Raw genomic sequence first — 23,310 nt, forward strand, 5'->3', positions numbered from 1 at the left:
ACCTTCCCCTTTCCCTCAGGTCCACCCCCCACTACCTGGAGTTTCGAAAAGCACTTAAAACGCTTCTCTTCACCCAAGCTTTCCCACACTAACAGCCTACCTCTTCCCCTGCCCTCTGATCCGCATCCTCAGCTCCAAGAAACCGCCTGGTGGCCGTGCGCTTTATAAATATTTTAATTTCAATTTCAATTTAATTTCAATTTCAATATCATCTGCATAGAGGCCCAATTTCTTATTCCAACCCTGGAATTGGAAAGGTATAATCTCAGTATCTTCCCTGAATCTTCTAGCCAAAGGCTCTATATACAAATTGAACAAGAGTGGCGACAAGGGACACCCCTGCCTCGTGCCATTACTGATAAAAACAGGGTCCGTCAGGGAGTCATTAATCAGTACTCTAGCTTTTGGCGACCTGTTTATGGCCTCTAGTATTCTGCAGAAGTTTCGACCAAGGTTTACGGATCTTGCCACTGACTGTAGAAAGACCCAGTTAACTCGGTTGAAAGCTTTAGTGGCATCTTAAGCTATTACCGCAAGTGGAAGCTCATAGGTGGACGCCAGGTCTATCGAGCCTATCAATGGGTAAGTTAGCTCCTTTTGGTGCCTTCCAGGAATAAAACCTTTTTGATCTGTATGGATTAACTCTGTCATGGGTCCATTCAGTCTGTCGGCCAATATCTTTGCGAAGGTCTTATAATCGCAGTTAAGTAAAGATATTGGCCGATATGAATCGCAGTTTATTGGGCTTTTGCCGGGCTTCAGAATTAGGGAGATGTTTGCCTCATTCCTTGAGTCTGGCATTTCAGATCCATACTAATATTATAAAGAGAGAGCCCAAACCTTTGAGGCGGGTAATCTCAGTAACCACAGCCCCAATCACAACACCCAATACAGCGTTGGAAAGGGCAGTTGCAGCAGAAGGACATAGGCTATGCACACGGCCACAATATACATCTTTAACATTTAAAAGGTAAAAGAACCATGCCAGCAAAGTAGTCCCTTGTGGGCGTGTCTGTGCTCTGCTGAGGGCGTGTGCTGGGGACGTAACAAACGCTGGGGGCTTGTGGTACGTTCCGCCCTTCATGCCATGTGAGTCGTAATTGCGCCGCATCAAGGGGCAAGCTGGGGGCGTGACTTGCTGGGGCAGTGACAAACGCTGTGGGCGAGTGTCCGCGCTGTGGGCGTGTGTCCGCCCTTCATGCCATGTGAAGCACCAATTACGCAATTGCGCCGCATCAAGGGGCACACTGGGGGCATGACAAATGCTGGGGGCGTGTGCTACGTTCCGCACTTCATGCCATCTGGGTCGTACATTAATCAGATCGTCTGCTGTGGCCGTGTGCTGTGGGCGTCACAAAGGCGTTCACATCGAAGCGTGGTAAGTAACCATTCGCAAGACTCCTTTGGGGGACTGCCCGTTGTCTCACACATACTGGGGGTGCCGAATGCAGTGTGTGCCTTAGCCTGGGTGCATCTGAAAGGGCCGAACGCAGTGTGATGCTTGGCCTAGGTGCGTCTAAAAAGCACTCGGGCCGAAGAGTGTCGGTGTGGGTCATAAAAAAATAAGAACAGCGGGAAACAATCATTCAAGACTCACACAATTCTAATTGTTAGACGGTCGCCGCTGGCCCTCAAGCGGGGGCACACGCGACTGAGCATGTCTGCGGGGGCAATTAGAGCAGCCTCTCATGCGTGCTGTTACTGAACTATCACATTAAACCAAATTACACGCGCCTGCTAACATCAGCCAGGGCTGTAGCCAGGCTCAGGCGGCGGATCACTACACTAATTAAATGCGCCTGCTAACATGAACCAGGGCTGCAGCTGGGCCTCAAGCGGGGGGACACGCGCCTGCTAACATCAACCAGGGCTGCAGCTGGGCCTCAAGTGGGGGAACACGCGAATGACCCTATCTGAATACACACATTACACACATTCTATTTCATACCCGGACAACGTCGGGACGGGCTGCTAGTCCATTAATAAAGAGATCATTAAAGATTTCTGAAAAATGGGTATTAGTGTATTTGCCAGAGCTTTATAAACCTCAAGGGGCAAACCGTCAGGACCTGGGGCTTTAGCCTTCTTTCCTTGTGTTAATGCACCCTCAATTTCCCCTTCCTTGATCTCCTGATTCAAAAACCTGCTTTTATCAGTTGTAAGGGCATTTTTTGTGCCATGACCTAGCCATACTTTGACCTCATCTTGAGTGGGTTTTAGATCTTCTTGATAAACCCTGCAGTAATAATTGCAAAGGCAAAATAAAATGAGCTTGTTTAAAAAGTTAAATAAAAAAATGTAAAAACTTAAAACAAAAGTAATATTATTCAGGATTTTATTAACAAACAATCATTGCAACAATAATTAATATACACTAAAAAGTAAAGGATAAAATGGTGTTAGACATCAGTACAGTAATAACATCTTGCTTGATGTTTTAAAATAAACTAAAATACTGACATACATCAGTTAACTTCTTCATAACTTCTTCATAACTATAACTTGGATCCCTCTCATGCGCTGCATATCACCTCAAATATCACATCTCTCATGACATATTCAATGACATAATTGAGGACATCACTGATGACATCTCAACTGACATTAAACCTCTCCCACAAAAAATATTTTAAAAAAGAATATCCCCCACCCTGGCCCTGACCCACCAGGGGAGGATTATTCGTGAAAATAGCAGGACCCCACCCTCTTTTTTAGAACCGGACCATGGATAGGTGGAGCATCCATGGCTTTGCAGTCCTGTAAAAACAAAATAATATTTTAGACCCCAGTGTAGGTTACAAATAAAAACTGAAAAACACTGAAATTCAAAAGCTATCGTTTGGACTACAATTACCAAACCATGAAAAGCATAGATTGCTCACCAAATACAGTGCTTATGACCTCACTGTTATTTAAATAGAATCAAGTACACATGTAAAGCATCTTATATAAGAGACTACCAACCACATTACCCTTATCACTTTAATGACTATGAATGTTGAATCATTAAGTGGCTTGATTATGTGTTTTGATTAATTTACATTTCCGTTTTAAGTGTTATTCGTATAAGTATTGGGAGTTCATAAGTTTTGCATTTGGCATTAAGTTACAATTTGATCATTAACTTTGTACCAATCCACCACACAAGCAAAGTTAAATGGGGGAGTGGGGCAATACTATTGTTATTAATTTTGACACTGTTTGAAGAATGATATTTCATCTTTCGTGCAGATTAAATGCACGTTAAATGAGTTGCTAATAACTCTGGCACTGTTTGATGGACCTGCACAGAATGTGAAATATAGCATGTTTAATATAATAATGGTGTTCTAACTTTTTTGTGCGGGTCCATTACAGTGATCACATTGTAAAGGGGGGCAAAATAGTGTTCATTTACAAGTTGTTAAATGTAACATTATTTTATGAATCTGCATGACTTTTGACACACATGTGGCAGGCTTAGCCTTGTGAGGGTTAAGATGGGAGACAATAAAAGTGAAATTCATGAATAACTTTACACTAGCAAATCAAGAAAAAATATCAGGTTTCATGCATATCAGATGGAGGGCAAAGTTGAAAGGGAGTAACGAAAAGGCTATGACCTTCAGTCAACCACACTGAGGATGTCTAAAGCCCTTGAATAGGAAGCCGTGTTTTTCAAAAGTCTTGGGCTTGGCTATCCCCTACTGCAGGCCCCTGCGACCAATGGCCAAAGGCCATGGCAGTGCAGGATGAGTAAACGTAGGGGAATTGGGTACACTATTAAACAGCACCTGAAATTCACTGAAATAAACATAGTTTGAGGTTATTAAGGTTGAGTTAACACTAAACAGTAAAAGTTTAAAAAAAACTCATGCCATCAGGCTCAAAAAGGTAAAGGCAAACATTACGTAGAGTGTGAGTTATGCTGTGTATTGTGTGTTGCCTACCACACCTGGCAAATGTATATCCAGGCATCATCACATTTATTATGATTTTGTATTATGTTTATATTTGCCTTACATGTTGAAGTGGACATATGCACTCATGAATGTACTTTTTTATTTTGGAGGAAGAAAGTGAGCAAGCGATGAATAGAGGGACCAGGGTGGAAGTAGAAGGAGAACCTGCGCCATTAGTTGGGAACAGAATGAAGACAACAACACCATCGCTAAGTAGCAGAGAGCATTCAACAGCATGGAGGGTGATTCAATCACAATTCAAGAGACAAAGGCAGGGTGCTGGGGAGACCACTGTGGGAGTGGTTGTCCTGGACTCTATATACCAGGAGGCAGTCTGGCCTAAAATACATATATTCTGTGGTGTTCTAAGAGCTTGCCCCTGTGTCTCTGAGGCCTGAATCTGCCACAGTCTTCCTCCTCGACCAGCCAAAATGCCCTTACAACAATGGGGTCTCCAATTGCACCCCCTGCTGTCTCTCCTCCTGCAGCAAGTATCCAAATAGAAGATCAGTGGCCAATAGTGAGATTTGCTTTAGGCCCATTAATTAGTGATCTACCACAGAGTATGTGACCATGTCTGCGTTCCAGGCATCAAGCAGGTACTTGCTGGTCGATAGGCAATCTTTTCGAGTCTTTCAAGAGGTGTCAGCAGAGGTAAAGTTACACTATAAGATGCATGCTGACAAGCACAGAGAGCACTGCTGTCCCCTGTCCTCTTGGACTGCAGTCATATCCCCAGATTCTATGTATCAACCATCTCCTTTTGGTGTTCTTGTTTCCCCTATTATATGTTCCCACTCCATTATTCAACATAGCCCGATGTCCCCAGATACCCAGGCGGTATCCGTTCTAGTACTGCAACCCAAATTTCCTGCGTATGCTGATGAAGTCCAGGCAGGCCTGATTCATGAAGTAGATAAAGAGAATGGGAAATGCTTTTAGCCCTCAAGCTAGGAAAGAATTCATCACAGCTTGACTCTTTTTTTTAAATTTTTATTTGACATCTCATAATTGCAGAAACAGACATAAAGAGCAGCATTTTAGTCTCCAAACATATTTAACAAGAACAAAAATAAAACAACAATTAGAATAAGGAGTAGATATCAATAATAAAAGAAAAAGACCACGACATTGTTTACATTAGTGGGCATAGTCTAGCTAGCCACTCTGATATTATTACTCCAATTCTCAATTGGTTTCCAAATCTTAATGCCCCGGGCTTTCACCCTCATACCTTTACAGGCAAAAATCACCTTCTCTTGATTAAACATACCTAAGAGTCGAGATAACCACATCTGGAAGTTAGGGGGATCTGTATCTTTCCAACGTGCTGTTAATATAATACGATACACAGCTGTCCCCAAAAAGAGAGATGTTTCTTCTTCGTGAAGTAGATGTGCCGCAGTTTTTCCGCATCTAGGGCATTCTGAGGTAGCTCTTTTCCCCCAAGAGAAGAGTTTAGCAGGGGTAAAATATAAATCATACAGAGTCTTACACAACTGTGCTTTCAAATTGGAAGACATAAACAATTTTGTTAACAATATAAGTGACATATCAATATCAACATTGTGGTTGTTTAGTTTCCTTGACCAGCCCTGCTAAACAGCAGCAACATCATCCCGTTGACTGTCAATTAAAATATCATAGATCGTGCCGATCCTAGTTAGAGGTCTTAATAGACAGTCAAATAGAGGGATATTCTCTAATATGATAGCCGCATTTTTTAGGTCTAGAATCGTACTGATCTGAAAAAATTTGAATGCACTATTGCTGGGAATAGAAAATTTAAGTTGCAGCTGTTGGAATCTTTGACCGACAGGAAACAGTAAAAAATCACCAAGAGTTAAAACTCCACAAGTTTCCCATTTCCTAGCAATCACATCATATATAGGTGGTGGTAGTAAGGTAGAGTGCCATAACGAGGTGTACTTATTATACTTAGTAATGCTCAAATGTCTTCTAGTTTTTTTCCAAATACCCCAGACACTCAATATAATCTTAAATTTCACTTTTTTGAAATATGAAGGTTCAAGTTGTTTTACTAGGAGGCCTCTAGCCTTATCCCCAATAACCAGTTCAAATATTGAAATTATATGGTTCTCCCCTGCTTCACTTTCCAGAGATTTTACACAGAATAGTGGCTTCATCTGCTGAAGCAAAGCTGCCAACATGTAGAATCCCAAATTAGGAATTGCAAGCCCCCCTCTTATAACAGGAAGAGATAAAAAGCGGATAGATCTCCTTATCTTCCCATATCCCCATATGAACTTACTCATCTGGGATTCGAGGACCTTGATAGTTTTATCATCCACCAATAAAGGGATCGCCCGAAACAAGTAGAGGACCCGGGGTAGAATGTTCATCTTAAGAAAATTGCCTCTTCCAATAATCGAGAGATGTATGCCATCTATCCGCTTTAGATCTGTTTTAATTTTTTGTATAAGAGGATCATAGTTTATTTTGATGATCTCGTCAGTTTTAGGGGATATGCGGACTCCCAGATAAACAGCACTTTCTACTTTCCTGGAATCTATAAATTGAGTATTTTAGGTACATATAACCATCGTTTTATCCCTATTTAAGGAATACCCCGAGACTTGGCCAAATGTTTGAGTAATCTGTTCAATTTCAATTATTGCCTCCGTGGGGTGTGATGTTACTACCGCCACATCATCGGCGTAGGCTAATATTTTAGTGTCAAATGGACCCAAAGTAATTGATCTAATTGCCTCAGCGTTTAACAATTTTAAAATAAGGGGATTTATATAGAGGGCAAAGAGAATCGGGGAACATGGGCATCCCTGCCTTGTCCCACGGGATATATCAAAGAGCGTCAACTCCTGACCCATCGCCAAAACTCTGGCCTTCGGTGAGAAGTACATTGCTTTTAGAGACTTCATAAAACATGGTCCCATATTATTTTGCTCTAAAACTGCCCACAAGAATGCCCATGAGACCCGATCAAAGGCCTTCTCGGCGTCTAGGAGGACCACCGACATCCGGCCCCCCGCGACAGCCACGGCATCAAACAGGGCAATGACATGCCTAGTGTGATCCGTAGTGCCCTTGCCCGGGATGAAGCCGTGTTGCCACGGAGAGACCAGTCGCTCGATAGTCCCCCTGAGCCGATTAGCCAAGATCTTCGAGTATACCTTCGAGTCTGAATTGATAGGAGAAATAGGGCGATAGGATGGGGGTAGTTTAGGAGGTTTATCTTTTTTTGGAAAGACCACAATATTCGTTTCCAACCATGATCTAGGGGGAGTGCTGCTGACTTGGATTCCTATAAATAAATCGAGGAGTAGAGGGGTTATAATATTACCCAGAATCTTATAAAGCTCGAGTGGGATTTTGTCTGGGCCTGCCGCCTTTGCCGCAGCTAGTTCTGCTAGAGCAGTTTGTACTTCACTCATAGTTATATCTCTTTCTAAATCTTGCCTAGTAACCATATCTACCCCTAGGGTGCTTTCAGACTCGGCAGCCCATCTAACCACTTCTTCTTTAATTGTAGCAGAGTCAAAGGAGTCCTCATTATTATACAGTTTCTCATAAAACTTTTTAAAGACTTCTAATATAGTCTCAGGTGTTGTAAATTCTTGACCTTCTGACTCTATGCACGCAATTGAATTGAGAGACTGCTTTTGACGAGTGCTGAGTGCAAGCTGCTTCCCCACCCTCTCTCCTGTTTCATAAATCTTGTTACGATGGGATTGATAGGTCTCAGCTGCCCTTTGAGTAAGCTTACTATTTATCTCTGCTTTGAGAATCGCCATTTCTCTCAAGATTGAACCCCCCTCTCTGCCCTGAGCAATTATGGCAGTATGCTTCTCTTCTATTCTAGCTAGCTCTTGAAGCTGAAGTTCATTTAAAATTGCGCTCTCTTTCCTCTGCCTAGCTACATAACTAAGTGTCTCACCCCGTATTGACGCCTTAAAACAATCCCACACCGTGTTTCTAGATGAACTATATCGATTGCAATCCAGAAATCCTTGCGCCCATGCCTTGATATACTCAATATATTCCCTATTGACAAGCAATTTTCTATCAAAGGTCCAACTTGAGCGAGGTCTAGCCATATTATCTATGCTAACAGAAAGTACTAAGGGATTATGGTCCGCTATAATCTTTGGTAATTTAAAAATTCTTGCCTGACTAGCCCAATTACTAGACATCCAAATATAATCAATGCGGACGTACTTGTTGTGAGGATAGGAAAAGTACGTGTACCCTGGGTCTTGCGGTTGCTTCAAATCCCATATGTCAGCCCAGCCTAAACTTTCCTTAAGTTGTGAAACAGCATAATAGACTTTAGGCTTACGGCCAGCATATTTATTTCGAGCTTAGTTATGTGCTAGATCCATTTTTGGCAAGGAGATATTGAAGTCACCACAAAATATAAGTGCCTGAGACCAAGATGAAAGTTCAGTCTCGAGTTCAATAAATATAGAGGGGTGATCTTCGTTAGGGGCATAAATAGAACATATTGTGATCCCGAACTTAAGTTCCACGATGACCCACCTGCCCATAGAATCAGCAGCTACCCGTATGGCCTCACCCAAACACGGCTTAGCAAAAATAGCAACCCCTCTAGTCCTAGAGGTATGAGATGTACATACCAGCAAGTTAAATCCAGGGACCCTCAATATTCCCCTTTCCGCCCAAGGAATATGGGTCTCTTGGAGACATATTATATCAAATGCATTCTGGGTAATTATCCCACACATTTGTTCCCTTTTCGCCCTATCATTGAGACCAGCCACATTCCAGGAGCAGAGTTTTACCCTAGCCATACTGCGCTGTATTATTTTCCCAATCTAAATCTGCTATGAAACCAAACTTAACTCTATATTCTACGTTAACACTACCGTTTATTTTTCTGAATCTGCTTCTACGATCATGATTGCCTTTTTTAAGCATTTTCTCCCAGCTGCACCCCCCCACCCCTTGACCCTTGAAACCCCCCCACCCTCCCAAAAATGAGGCAATTAGACTCCATTAGAGTCTGTGGTGATGGACGTGCATTGTCGCTCCAGTGCTCTCAAACTAAACAATTAACAATTAACCAAAATCCCAGACCCATAAGTTGTGAATCCTGAACAAGAAAAAAAATAAGAGAGCAGTCGTACACACTTTTATCCCCTCTTTTTCTTCTCATGAAAGGCTATCTAAATACTCTTTTGCCTTAACCTCAGAGGTAAAAAACTTTGTTTGGTCACCGTTGATTACTTTCAATCTAGCTGGATTATTTAAGTACGCCTGAAGCTTCTTATCTTGAAAAGGTTTAATGAGTTGGCGCAAGCGCCACCTCCGCTCAACTGTTGTGTGACAGAAGTCAGGGCGTACAAAATAGGTTATGTGACCACTAGATTTTTTTGCCTCTGGCCTCGCTTTCTCCCAAACTGCCTGTCTCAATATAAAATTGCCAAAATATACTAATAAAGCTCTTGGATATGCACTGGGTTTCGGGGCATTTCGCATGGTAAAAGGTACTCGGTGTACACGCTGCACATATAGGTCCCAATTCCACGCTGACAGTTCTGGTAAGGAGTCTTGCAATAGTTTGACCATAAAGGAGCGAGCGTCGCCCCCCTCCGCTCCTTCAGGAACACCCAGGACCCGCAGATTATTTCTACGTAGGCGGTTTTCCATGTCTTCCAGTTTCCACATCACATCAGAGAGCTCCTTCTCATGGGTGTCAATCTGCTCACGATTTGCGGCAATCTCGGACTCATTACCCACCACTCTCGTCTCCATCTCAGTCATTCGGTCATTGAACAAGGTAATTTTCCTTGAAAGCTTGCTGACCACTCCCTGCACCTTCCGTAACTCTGCTTGTGCCTTCCGCCCATCGTGAGAAGTCTCTTCTCGGTGTGCCGCAATGGCTAGCAGCACAGTCTCGATCGTAGGGGCAGACTTATCTATTGAAGACCCAGATTCCGGCTGCTGGGTCGATCCATGTAGACTTACTGGTGCTACTATGGGAGGCATACTGCTAGTAGATGCGTAGTCCCATGCCAACTCAGCAGAATCGGGATGGCTTCTTCTGTGTCTTAATACAGTTTTTTGAGCAGTTTTCACCGCCTTAATACTAGTTTCATCGTCACTAGAGTCACTTAGGTGTGAGCCTGTACCTGTTGACCAGCCCAGCTCATCCGAAAAAGAATAGAAATCACTTGGGTCCTTATCCTTATCCTTATCCTTATACCTGTCTTTATCCTTGTCTGTGTTGTCATCGCTCAGGTTACATGGGTCTTCAAGGAGTATCGCCTTTTGTTTCAGCTGCAGAGCGCCCTGATTTTCCAACCGAGCCTCGACCTGGGTCTCCATAGGTATAGCTGGGACTGGATCTAGATGTATGTGCTCCAAACTGTGATTTTCAAATTCGACAGGAATTGCAGGAATTACAGGGATTGCAGTTTCTGTATTGTGTGGAGTATTGTATGGAGTACTAACCACCCCAAGATTGCCTGCGTTGGTATCTACACCCGAGATAACCGAGGAGGATATAATAGGTTGTACGAGAACTACGCCAACTTTCTCAGACCCTTCCAACAGTTCTGGTTGTGTAGTTGATATAGTGTTTATACCCCCGGGGATGCCATCAACAGTTCCTGTAGTTACAGTTAAAGGGGGAGTATTAAGTAGGTTAGCATTCATCAATGACGCAACTGTTATCAGTGAGTCTGCCAGCCCACTTGCAATAGTCTGCCCGTTTGTTATCACCAGTGCATCCTTCCTCACCCCGTCCAAACTCTCCACATTAATCCTGCTCACCGTATTATCCCGGGCTCCCTCTCCTTCTGTCCGTTCTCCTCTGTGTGTAACAGTTTCAGTAATGACAGCCGATTCAGTTTCTGTAGGTGGCGTCTGAGACGCGTGTTCAGCTCCCGACTGACTCTGTGTGCCTTGACCCGGAAGGAGCTTCCCCGGGATTTTACGGAGGAGCTCTACCACCGAGGGAGCACTCTGGCCACCTTTCCGAGCGGCACCAGCCGCTGCATTCGACTTGCCGGGCGTCTTCTCCGGGGTCCCAACAACAGCCGGACTCTTCACCGCTCCTCTTATGGACGCCTCCGTGTTTTCTCGAAGAGCGAGTTTCGCCGCTCTCGTCTTTGCAGCAGCTGCTGCCGAGGCAGCACTCTTCGGTGGCATACCCACGGAGCACTCACTCAGCTTCGGCTTCGGCTCAAAGTCCACGGAGCAGCGCAGGTAGGACAGGCAGCAGTCTTGATGTCTTTTAGTAAGGTGACAATAGTATTGAATAAGGGCGAGTCAATTGCCGTAGCTAGCGCAGGAATTTGATTCTTCGCACGCGCAGTCTGTTCTTTAAGAAGGTTCTCTGAGACCATTATGCGATGAGACAGGGCGATGAGACAGGGCTTCACTGGGACTTAAGCCAGGCCAGATTATCGATCACTTTGCGGATGTCGATGTTCTCCTATGGGATAGCCTCTCGCTGACAGACCGTGTAGTCCATGTAGTGCGCACTACCACATCTTAGGGCAGAGTTTTCTCAACTGAGAGCACTGGGCGACCCGCACTGCGGTCTCAAGCGGCCGCCATCTTGCCTTGCTCGTCTTTCTATGAAAAAAAAAAAAACAGCTTGACTCTTATGTTGGTCATTCATTTCAGTATTTGGAATATTGCTTTTGACAGTATTCTGTTTGCAAATTTTAATACTATTTTTGGGAACATTTTCCCCATTTAACTCCGAATATAAACTGGTCTCCTGACATTCTTGATCTGTGTTTTTTAAGTCCCATTTCTCCCTCACCCTACTGCAATCTACTTACATCAACCCATGCTCTATTTTTTTAGTAACCCCTTCCCAAAGACAGATGACATTTACATCGTATTTTTTACTTTAAATATGCAAATTAAAAAGTTCTTTAAAATGTTCAAAGTAGTTGTGTTCATATTTTTTTAAGGGTGTGAGGATGTTTCTAAATGCATGGTATTGTTAGAGATACAGTAAAATGCTCCACTTTCAGTACTGTGTTACAGTACATCATTCTAATACAAACACATTCATAACTAAGCACACAAGAGATGAAACTCGTGAAAGGAAGACGCAAGAGTTTGTCAAATAATGGAGAGTGAAAATGTCTGTTTCCCGTGGAAAGGGCAACTCTTCCCAGTAGTCAAGGTGCCTCCCTGCATAGAATAATATATGTGAAAGGCATCAGATGTGTCTTTAAGAGGGTCCCAGTTAGGAGGACAAATGGCAAAAATAACCTATTTGGCTAACCTGTAGCTCTTGTTTGGAGATGAAGATTTATAGGGAAGTTATTGATAAGGCATCAAACTCCATCTGACACCACGGAAAAGGAAAGAACCAAGCTAGAATAACCAGAAGTAGATCCATTAGAGCAAAGGTAGGACACATCCATCACATGTAAATGATTTATTATAAATAATTTTACAAAGGAGCTCATCTTTCCAGGAAAGAGCTACTTCGTCTTGGATTGGGACCCTCGAATAGCATTACAAGGACATACCACAAGCTTTCAATGACAACTTTATAAGACTTGCCACTCTACTTACCTGAAATTCAAGGAATTCATTTCACACGCAGAGACCAGCTCTAAATCCCCTGGTTCTGCCACGGTCCTTCATGTCTGGTGCTCCATAAGTCTTTCTGAAGGGTAAGAGTTCATCTAGACTGTTCAGCTGTGGGAAGAAAACAGTGGTGGACTCCTCCACTTCTTCCCAAACGGTGGGAATTTTGTCCATGTACTGCTTCAGAAGTTTTATCCTATCTTTAAAAGGGTTATTTTCAGACAGGTTACTTTTTGCTTCAAAATTATGGCTGTAGAGACCAACTACACTTGGGGCCTTGGATATACCATGTATTTGTAAAGTGTGCCTTTGAATTCAAAAACATCTTTTGGCAATGCTGGTTTTATGCATTCCAGTACAAAATGGCATGTTGTGATTTGATCCTAGGTTCCTTGATAAAAGATTTGTTTTTCAAGACCCTGAGTGTGTCTTCCTGTGGTAAGTTAGTGTAAAGGCTCTCGATGTCAAGACCAATCAGTAGGTTTTTGTCAGGGTCAAAATGTATGTTGCAATTGTACTTTTGTGTCCTTTAAATATGAGGGTGTTTTCTACACTATTGGGTGTAAGAAGTCACTTAATTATAACAGAGGTCTTAGAATTGACTCTATTCCAGAGACAATTGGGCATCCTGGTGGTGGGATTTGGTTCTCATGGACTTTAGGAACAGTGTAGAATATGGAATTACGGGTATTGTTCTTCAAAAAAGCAAAATATATCTTGGCTGAATATAATTTGTTTTAGGATAGGATAATACTTTGTAAGCAGGACATATTTTATATTCTCATAATTTGTGCATGCCTGCCTATTAAAAGTATGTTTACAAAGATTACTCTAAGACCAATCACCAACCATATAATGTTACAAAAATGGACAAGTGGTATCACTTGTACCTCACTAGTATCTGCTCTCATAGTGAACACACATATTTTTCACTCACGGTAGAGAATGAACTTGACAAATTAACTCAATTGCAGTACCTATATTCTCCTATTTCTCTGCTCACAGTTAAAAGAGAAGTTCTCTTAGATCGGGTTGTCTACATTTGCATGTGTGTCCACAAATACACAAATAAGTAAAGTATTTAGTTAATATTAGTTCAATAGAGGACTCTTATTCAGCCCTGAAGAAAGCACACAGTCCATATGGGTAACTAGATGGCTAAACATGAAGACCTCGTTCTGATGCTGGAACTACTAATTGACTCTATATGCATCAAACCTGCTTTTAATCATGTCTGGAGACCATTTAATAAATAGAATGGATAGGCATACTCAGTAGGCATTTGAAGCAAAAGATCCTGTTCCTGACTAAAAGCTCTCCCTTGTTTTTCAAGGTTGAACTGTCCAGGCACTAGAAGTACCTGGGCGAGGAAGCACGCCATCGGAGTATATGGTGGTTGAGAGTCCTTTTTAAAAACAAAGGGACTTCCTGGACCACTTCGAGGGAGAATCAGAGACACTTCAGAGAGTGTCTCTTCCTATTTGGTATATTGTAAATTTGGAAGTGGAGACATTTTTCTGGTACACATATACCCCGTTTTTTGGTTTGTCCCTATTTGCGAGCACCTGTGACTGGCCACAAACACCTAACTACATTAGGGACAACTTTCTCTTTGCAAATAAGCTACCACCTCCTTGAGATGTTGATAACTCTTCAGTGGTTTGCAACTTCAATTGGGGTCACAAATGATTGATAATTCCATTGCAACTTGCAATTAGGGTGAGACAGCAATATCATGCCCCATATTAATTGCGATTCAGCATGGATCGCAAAACCCATTTTGTGAGTTGGAAATGGTTTTACTGCTTGCAAAATTGGTTTAGTACTTAGAAAAGTCTCTTTTGCGGTCACAAACCATATGGTTTTGCAAACTGCATGGTTTGTGACCACAAAAGAGATTTGTGAAAAAAGGTTATTGTTGGACGCACTGCACTTTTCTGAAATAAAGTTAAATCAGCTGTCTGGTGCTCCGAGGTATCGTTCTCCGACTAGGAGCGTAAAGAATACAACATGGGTAGCACCCCCCAACTTGGGAAGCGTCCCCCGGGCTCCTGTTATGTCCTTAACCAGGTTTCATCAGTGTAAATAAAACTGTTAATCTTAAACGTTTTTGAAGTTTTTATTTTTCATCAATGATGTTCAAGTCACATCAAGTGTTGCTGTTAATCACAAAGCTCTTGTGTTTCAAATAATGCACTCAATAATCCCAATGCATTTCGGCATTTCAGAATTGCCTTCATCTGGGGACATGTATTCTGTTAACAAAGAAAAATATCGGTTTTACTAAGGGAAAGTCTCCTAAATGCTAAATGCTAACACAGGTAAAAGCGAGGTGTCATGCTTTTAATGCCGGTGAATATGGACACAAAAAAACGAAAGAATGTAAATTCACCCACGTGTAAATAAAGTTCTGGTTAATTCCGTGCAGATTATAAACTTCTGTGAACTAGCCGTCTAAAAAATTGTGACCGTGCTTATCGGGAATCAACTGGAACATGTGGGGTGCAAGAATTGTAGAGCGCCGTGCAAAGCTCTGACGCCGTGCCTGCGTGAAAATAGTTAGACAGAAATAGAAAAGCATGCTGTGCGCGACCCCAAGCTTGGGTGTACAGACGGTTAAAGAGCTTACCGTTAGTGCGAAGTAAACGACTCGTCAAGGGTTTCCGTGAAAGCCATGTCGGGTTAGGGCGTGTCTGTGTAGCAGGAGTGGTTTAAACGAAAAGTGTTGCTAAGCGACACATAATTGAAACTAAAAGAGGACTAAGGTGGTGTCCGAAGGACGGAAAACTTTATCGCTGCTAAATAAACAAGTGTGCCAGTGCGGGGTGAGTTGATGTTATTTCATGGTGATATATCATGGTGAATCAAGCATAGAGGTGACAGCTTACCGAGGACGGATACAAAGCACATGATGAGTATTGAATAATGATATCATGACAACCTTCTGGGTTATACAAAATAACAAAAATGGTTCATAAATCAAACATATAAAATAAAAAATGGTTGGAAAAGCAAACAAATAGGAAACAAAAGGAATGTGAAATCATATGAAGATAATACCATATTAATAAACCATATTAATAAACCAGTTAAGACAGCTGGGCTATCCTTAGGTCACATTAAAGAACATGACTATGTATAGAACATAGATCACAGGTAACAAGAAAATTCCACACGATCATTAAGGCCATGTGGCTTTAAACTCGACAATGTAGAAATCCAATAATTCTCTCTCTTTAAGAGTTCATTGTGATTGTCTTTGCCTTCTTCTTTGCCAATTGTTTCCAAAGCGCAAAAGCGCAATTGACTGATGCCATGACCAGCTTCCAGAAAATGTTGAGCGACAGAGGATTTGATCTGTTTAGTTCTTATGTTTGATTTGTGCTCATTTAATCTTGTTTTCAGCTTCCTCTCCGTTTGTCCAACGTATATTTTGCCACAAGGGCATTTTATCATGTACACAACATTGGTTGTGTCACAAGTCGCTGTCGCTCTGATCTTGATTAGGTGTCCTTTCATAGGGTGGTTAATGGTAGTACCTTTGATGATGCTGTGACAATGGTTGCAGTTCCAGCATGGACTTGTGCCTTTAAACAGCGTCATAGTACATTGTTAACAGAATACATGTCCCCAGATGAAGGCAATTCTGAAATGCCGAAATGCATTGGGATTATTGAGTGCATTATTTGAAACACAAGAGCTTTGTGATTAACAGCAACACTTGATGTGACTTGAACATCATTGATGAAAAATAAAAACTTCAAAAACGTTTAAGATTAACAGTTTTATTTACACTGATTAAACCTGGTTAAGGACATAACAGGAGCCCGGGGGACGCTTCCCAAGTTGGGGGGTGCTACCCATGTTGTATTCTTTACGCTCCTAGTCGGAGAACGATACCCCGGAGCACCAGACAGCTGATTTAACTTTATTTCAGAAAAGTGCAGTGCGTCCAACAATAACCTTTTTTCACGTCATACAGTTCCGACCCAGTTGGACAGCACGCCATAACCAATGGATGAAATATTTAACCTTACGGACACTAGAGCAGAAACCTTTGCCTACACCAATGAAGAAGTGAGTCGAATTTATGCACTCATCGATGAGGAAACAACTGAGCTATCCACAAATCGCACTAAAGAACAGAACTTACGACAATTATTATACCTGTCCAAAAAAGAAATTAATCAACGCCTGCTTGCGAGTACCATGGTCAAGTACCATAAGGCACAAAGAATTCCAAGAGGCTTAAGGATACCACTCAAGCCTTCACTCTGTAAGAATGTTCAGAAATTTAAGGACCGATGGTACGCCATCTTAAACAAATGTAGCCTCGATTTAATTTTGTTGATCATCGAGGAACTGGCTAATATCCTAGAGGAACTCACAAGAGATATAGCAGTAGTTAAAACGGAATTAGAGAACAGTTACTCGGCTGAGGAACTCACAAAAATTATGGAAGACATTAATCAACAACTAATCAGACATACAGCAGAAGTTAGTGAACGTAAAATAAGAAAACTAAGAAGAGATACCATCGACTACAAGATGGGAGAGGTTTATACATGGGCTGATATCTACGCCAAACGGCGACAAAACAAACCGTACACAGCAAACACTGACACTTCATCGTCGGAAGGAGATACAGCGAATCTACAAGGAAGAAGACAAAGATTTCCTCAACCTAAACCTACTGGTCAAACCATTAGTTCTACTGTTACTTCTGAAATACCCTCCACCTCCATTGATCCTTTTTTAGAGGTAGGCCAAGATATACGCGAGGACCCAGGAGGTCAAAAAGAAAAAGAAAAGATCAGGGAACCTCCCCAAACACGGACAGTAACGAGCAAAACCCAGAAACCGAAAGTGAAATAACTGATAATCTGGTTATTAACATTTCCAGTTTTCATTTCAGCAACATAGAAATAAAGACTCTACAAAAAGGAACATCATTTGTTCCAACGGCTCAGACCAACAAACTAGAATTGGAAGTTTCATTTTTTAAACTCATGAGAAAACTGCGTTTGAGACATTTCTTTGAAAATATTACACAAATGACTATACTATCCGAACCTGATCAACTCAGGGGCCTTCGCCCAAAAAGTACCTTTTTAGCTCCCATGACACACAAAAGCCTTGATACATTTGAAACCTTAGTGAAGAATGATTTAACCAAACTGAATTGTCATTCTAAATCCAAGAACAGAAATTATACCATTAAGGAAATCAACACTCTTAAATCCATCGCTAACAACAAAGAAGTAACATGTGTAAAAGCATACAAAGGGGGCGCCCTCGTGATTCTCAACACATCCTACTATGAAGACCAGGCATCTGTCCACCTCTTGGATACTAACACCTACCTCAAATTACAGAGCAACCCTACAACACAGTTTAAAGAGAGATTAGACCACATTCTCAACATAGCACATGAAAATGGTGTTATCAATGACAAAACTCGTAAGTACCTTACGACTCAATATCCCAAAAGTCCTAGGTTCTTTTTAGTACCTAAGATTCACAAAAACCTACAAACGCCACCATGCAGGCCCATTGTGTCTACATGTGGCAGCATACACGATCCGGTGGGCAAATTTTTGGATAAATACTTTCAACCAATTGTGGTTTCCACTTCTACTTTCATAAAAGATACAACGGATTTTTTAAATAAACTCAACTCTATAATATTCGATGACCTCAATAATCTTCTACTGTGCACAGTGGACGTAATGTCCCTATATACATCCATTCCCCACTCTATGGGCATTGAAGCTGTCGAATATTGCTTATTGAGAACAGAATTGGATAACGACTTCAAAGTGTTTTTGATGGAACTATTAGAATTCACTTTATCACACAGCTATTTTTCATGGAAAGAAGATTGGTATCAGCAGTTGACCGGAACGTCAATGGGAAATTCTGCAGCTCCAGCTTTTGCCAATATTTTCATGCACAGATTCGAGGAAGACCATATTCTTCATAAACCAGCATGGAACGATCACCTTAAAATGTTTGTAAGATTTATCGATGACATTTTTTTAATATGGCAAGGCCCAGAAAACATTTTGCAAACAGAACTCAATCTTCTAAACTCCATTGATCAACGAGTACAATTCACCAATGAAATTCAATCCAAATCTATCACCTTCTTGGATGTAAGAATTACTATCACACCCACCGGATTTGAAACCAGTTTATTCAGGAAAAGTACAGACAGAAATAACACGTTACACTATTCAAGTTTCCATCCACAACCTCTTAAGAATCACCTTCCATACAGTCAGTTAATAAGAGCCAAAAGAATCACCTCAGATACCAATACATTCAAAAAAGAAATGGCAACTATGACATCACGGTTTGAGGCCAGAGGGTACCCACACCAGGTTCTCGAGCAGGCCAAACAACGTTGCGCGACTAGAACAAGAAATGAATTATTGTCCAGCACAGAAACTCGCAAAAAGGACTCCACTACAATTGTCTCCAAATATTCAACTGTAAGCCACAAATTCAAACAGATCATCAAAAGACACTGGGACATTCTTAGAGTGGAACCCGACTTCAACAAAATCTTTGATTCAGAACCCATTTTCGCCTATACAAGAGCCAAGAATCCAGGTCAACTGATCAAACATTCCAACCGTACTATGACGCTGTTTAAAGGCACAAGTCCATGCTGGAACTGCAACCATTGTCACAGCATCATCAAAGGTACTACCATTAACCACCCTATGAAAGGACACCTAATCAAGATCAGAGCGACAGCGACTTGTGACACAACCAATGTTGTGTACATGATAAAATGCCCTTGTGGCAAAATATACGTTGGACAAACGGAGAGGAAGCTGAAAACAAGATTAAATGAGCACAAATCAAACATAAGAACTAAACAGATCAAATCCTCTGTCGCTCAACATTTTCTGGAAGCTGGTCATGGCATCAGTCAATTGCGCTTTTGCGCTTTGGAAACAATTGGCAAAGAAGAAGGCAAAGACAATCACAATGAACTCTTAAAGAGAGAGAATTATTGTATTTCTACATTGTCGAGTTTAAAGCCACATGGCCTTAATGATCGTGTGGAATTTTCTTGTTACCTGTGATCTATGTTCTATACATAGTCATGTTCTTTAATGTGACCTAAGGATAGCCCAGCTGTCTTAACTGGTTTATTAATATGGTTTATTAACATGGTATTATCTTCATATGATTTCACATTCCTTTTGTTTCCTATTTGTTTGCTTTTCCAACCATTTTTAATTTTATATGTTTGATTTATGAACCATTTTTGTTATTTTGTATAACCCAGAAGGTTGTCATGATATCATTATTCAATACTCATCATGTGCTTTGTATCCGTCCTCGGTAAGCTGTCACCTCTATGCTTGATTCACCATGATATATCACCATGAAATAACATCAACTCACCCCGCACTGGCACACTTGTTTATTTAGCAGCGATAAAGTTTTCCGTCCTTCGGACACCACCTTAGTCCTCTTTTAGTTTCAATTATGTGTCGCTTAGCAACACTTTTCGTTTAAACCACTCCTGCTACACAGACACGCCCTAACCCGACATGGCTTTCACGGAAACCCTTGACGAGTCGTTTACTTCGCACTAACGGTAAGCTCTTTAACCGTCTGTACACCCAAGCTTGGGGTCGCGCACAGCATGCTTTTCTATTTCTGTCTAACTATTTTCACGCAGGCACGGCGTCAGAGCTTTGCACGGCGCTCTACAATTCTTGCACCCCACATGTTCCAGTTGATTCCCGATAAGCACGGTCACAATTTTTTAGACGGCTAGTTCACAGAAGTTTATAATCTGCACGGAATTAACCAGAACTTTATTTACACGTGGGTGAATTTACATTCTTTCGTTTTTTTGTGTCCATATTCACCGGCATTAAAAGCATGACACCTCGCTTTTACCTGTGTTAGCATTTAGCATTAAGGAGACTTTCCCTTAGTAAAACCGATATTTTTCTTTGTTAACAGAATACATGTCCCCAGATGAAGGCAATTCTGAAATGCCGAAATGCATTGGGATTATTGAGTGCATTATTTGAAACACAAGAGCTTTGTGATTAACAGCAACACTTGATGTGACTTGAACATCATTGATGAAAAATAAAAACTTCAAAAACGTTTAAGATTAACAGTTTTATTTACACTGATGAAACCTGGTTAAGGACATAACAGGAGCCCGGGGGACGCTTCCCAAGTTGGGGGGTGCTACCCATGTTGTCACAAAAGAGATTTGCACATCTGGCCCCTAGTTTATAACTATGTGGACAAAAACATACATAGACTCTGGCCAATTCAACCTTTTAAAAATTTGTAAATCTATTTCCAGGAAAACATTTGGTGTATTTTGAGAATGAGAATTGAAGGAATCAGAACAGAAATTTATGAGGGAGTATGAAAAGAGAGTTTTAATCCAGGAAAAATATTTTTGTTGTGGACAAAAAAGGAGATATAGCTTAAATGTTTTTTATCAATTGTTCGTTGAATTATTGCAGAGTCTACATATCAGACAATTATGTACATTTAGAAGACGAAGATAACTTCTGGAAATCTGCAACTCCCTGGATGTTCAATGCTGTTGCTGAGGAGTTTTCATAATTCTCTAGAAGTCAGAAGCCTCTAAGCAATCCCAGCACGTCTCCGATTCATAGACTCTCCACATTTCAAACGCCTTTATCTATTTACCCTGTTTATATCTAACTCAGTAGAGGCTACTGCCATTATAAATGGAAAACCTAAATGTGCAGTGACATCTTGTGCCTTTTAGGATGGTGATTCTTTTATAAGGAACATATAAACATATAAAGAGCAATGAGATAATCAGATTAGTCCAAAAGGGTCAGATCATATTTTACAGGGATACTAATAGTTGGTCACTGAGCCAAGAGGGAGGGAAAATCATATTGTAACAACCAAACCTAAAGCCTTCTGCCAGAAATGAATCTCACATTCCTTGCTCTTTCATGTACTTCTCTTCGGCACATGCCATCGATTTGGGACTTGGCTGATTATTTGGGATAAGTCAGCAAAGCCATCAACATTCACGTTTAAAACTCAAAAGCACACCAAAAAAATCTGCTCACACAACATTCATTTTTGCAAACTCGAAAGTATGACATTGTTATATGTTTCTGTCTTATGCTGGTTTCATGAAAAATACATTTGGCAGTTGGGCTTCTTTCTTGGCTTGTGTGACTTCAAATCACAGCATTCTTATGTGTGATATAATGAAACAAATATTGCGCAGCATGTATGATCAGTGCCAGAAAAATGACGTTCATCTGAACCCTCACGTGCACTTATAAACACAATATTGCAAAACGAACTAAGAATAATGAAAACTTTCTGTGGTTAAAGTATAACTTCACGAATTGGCAGAAAGTTTACGAGGCAATTAATTCTTCTCCTGAGAGGACACGAGTAGGTTCAAAAGCAACTTCGATCAGCAGTAATGTGGACCCTGATTCGCCCCTTACTTAGAGTTATGCTGTAGAGCTAAAATGACAGTCAGTCACAATATATATATCTTGAAGAAAATTTGGAAAGGTTGTTAGATAATTAACATTAAAAATGGAGGCTATTTCTACTTCAGCTTTGTATTAATCAGGCTGACACCAGGGAGTTTGAAAAGTTCAAACACATTGCATTGCATAGACAAAGGTGCTTATTTATAAACCCCTTGCGCCACGGGTGCGTCACTCTTTGTGACTCTCTGGGGGCGCAAGAGTCTGCTCCATATTTACCAGGCAGCACTAAGCCACTTTTTTTTGGTGTAATGCTGTCATGTAAATATCGTTTCCTTTAACACAGTTTTCTGCATTAACACCTTCAGCGCGGCGCAGATTCCTGCGCTGTGCTGAAGGTTCTAATGAGCCTACCGGCTCATGACGGAACGGTTCCGTCATGAGCACAGCTCAACCGACAGCTCAACCGACGCTCATGACGGAACCGTTCCGTCATGAGCACAGCTCAACCGACAGCTCAACCGACGCTCATGACGGAACCGTTCCGTCGTGAGCATCGAAGGGGTTAAAGGGGTCGTGCAATGAGTGTTGCTGGGGACATTCCCAGCAACATCCATGGCTTTTTGACACTGCCCCAGATTTACATAAATCGTAATTTTGAGGCAGCTCCTAAAACGTACGCCCCCCCATGGGAGGTGTAAGGGAGGCACAATGAGGAAAAACATTTTTATTTCTCATCCTTCAGCACACATAGAAAGAGGAATAGCCTCTTGTGATTGTTTTTGTGCACCTTCTCAACATGGCTACAGCAGTGAGACGTCACTAACCGTAACGTGACCTTGATGTCACCCCTCACAAGTACGATCAACCAGTGGAGAAGCGTGGCTCAGTGGTTAGAGGCGGCAGACCCGAAAGCTGAGATCGGCTGTGGACCAGGGTTCGTTTCCCTGCCTCGGCGGGTCTCGGGTTCAAAATTCCACGGACTCGACAATTCTCACTCCGGTGCCTACTCGACTCCCGGGGTCACACTCTGCAACTCTGGGCAATAGCTTGCTTAATCTCCACTATGGCCCCTCGCGGCGGGATGCCTGGCTTTCACCTTGTGGATACCCTGCCGGGGTATCTCACAGGGGAGTACCAGGACGGGTTCCCTAAGCAAGCGCCTTGATACCTTCGGGTGATACGTGCGCTATATAAGTCGCAATACATTTACATTTACAACCAGTGGACATGCCCTAATAAATGCTGGCAATGAGACCTTAATAAAAGCCCGCTGGGTAAAGATGGACAACATTCTGTATAATTTGCAAAAGCACTTTTTGTTG

Source organism: Lissotriton helveticus, chromosome 1_2 (assembly GCF_964261635.1).
Source record: "Lissotriton helveticus chromosome 1_2, aLisHel1.1, whole genome shotgun sequence".
Classification (NCBI taxonomy): Eukaryota; Metazoa; Chordata; class Amphibia; order Caudata; family Salamandridae; genus Lissotriton; species Lissotriton helveticus.